Source organism: Rhagoletis zephyria, unplaced genomic scaffold (genome assembly GCF_001687245.7).
Source record: "Rhagoletis zephyria isolate East Lansing unplaced genomic scaffold, Rhagoletis_zephyria_1.1 Rzeph_scaffold_02909, whole genome shotgun sequence".
In the NCBI taxonomy this organism is placed as follows: domain Eukaryota; kingdom Metazoa; phylum Arthropoda; class Insecta; order Diptera; family Tephritidae; genus Rhagoletis; species Rhagoletis zephyria.
The window spans coordinates 35,739-37,135 of record NW_016159993.1 but is presented as its reverse complement, the minus strand read 5'-3'; positions in this window follow the sequence as shown (position 1 = coordinate 37,135).

Here is a 1,397-nt window from a genome sequence, read left to right as displayed (position 1 = left end):
ATTCCATAGTGAAATATTTTCACACCTCCTGCAACTGCAATGCTGTTAATTAACTACCATAAATGTAGTATCAGATCACAATGCCGGCAACAGTATCAGCTGGAATAACAACGGCGAATGCAGCAGCACCAGGCGTAGTAGAAAATTATGTATGGTATTGATTTAGTACTTCGCAGTAGTAAGTGCTGCTTAGTCGACAGTTTTGGTGCATTGGGTGCAAGAGAAAATAATGCAGTTCAAAAGTGTGTTGCATGAAAGGAACATTTGTGTTGAGAACGCATGCAACCACAAAGAATATACAGCTAAGCCTCGTATTGCGAAGGTAATATTGGCTTTATAGGAACTAACAAAAGAAATGCGTCGACGGATTTTGGTGGATTTTAAAATAGCTTGGAAAATATTAAAAAATAAAATATTTTGGAAAAAAATTTTCAAAGTATTCCTGAGAAAAAGATACTTCAATGAAAACCCTATAGAGTTGTCTATTTTTACTGAAGAAGCTCAAAGCTTATTGGCAGCATTTGTAGAATCGCGGCTAAGCACAGGCTTTCCAACAAAAAAAAAGAACCAGATAACTAGTTAGTTGTTGGCGGGCTACTTTTAGTCAAGTAACTCTGAAAAATATGGCCCGAGTGTTTATAAACTTTATGTATCTTCACTGTGAACCACTTTGGGGGGCAAGTATCTCATATATAGCATCTTCAGTTTAAATGAAACCATTTTCAAATTAAGCATTAATACTATTTATGTATTTTCAGGTTGAGCGGAACCCTCTTCAAATTAATTGAACATGTTTTCAGATTCAAAGAAACTTTATTAAAATTAAATGAAACATTTTTAAATTAAANTTCAAAGTATTCCTGAGAAAAAGATACTTCAATGAAAACCCTATAGAGTTATCTATTTTGACTGAAGAAGCTCAAAGCTTGTTGGCAGCATTTGTAGAATCGTGGCTAAGCACAGGCTTTCCAACAAAAAAAAAGAACCAGCTAACTAGTTAGTTGTTGGCGGGCTACTTTTAGACAAGTAACTAAATAAAAATATGGTCCGAGTATTTATAATCTTTATGTATCTTCACTATGAACCACTTTGGGGGGCAAGTATCTCATATATAGCATTTTCAGTTTAAATGAAACCATTTTCAAATTAAGCATTAATACTATTTATGTATTTTCAGGTTGAGCGGAACCCTCTTCAAATTAATTGAATCCGTTTTCAGATTCAAAGAAACTTTATTAAAATTAAATGAAACATTCTTAAATTAAATATTAAACATTTTTAAATTAAGGAACAGGAAATCAACTTAACCTATTAAGAGCCATTTGCACCAAGAGCTTGTCCATTCGCCGCTTTCGGAATTTGGATGATCATGTCCACAACATAGTTCGCAGAGTCAT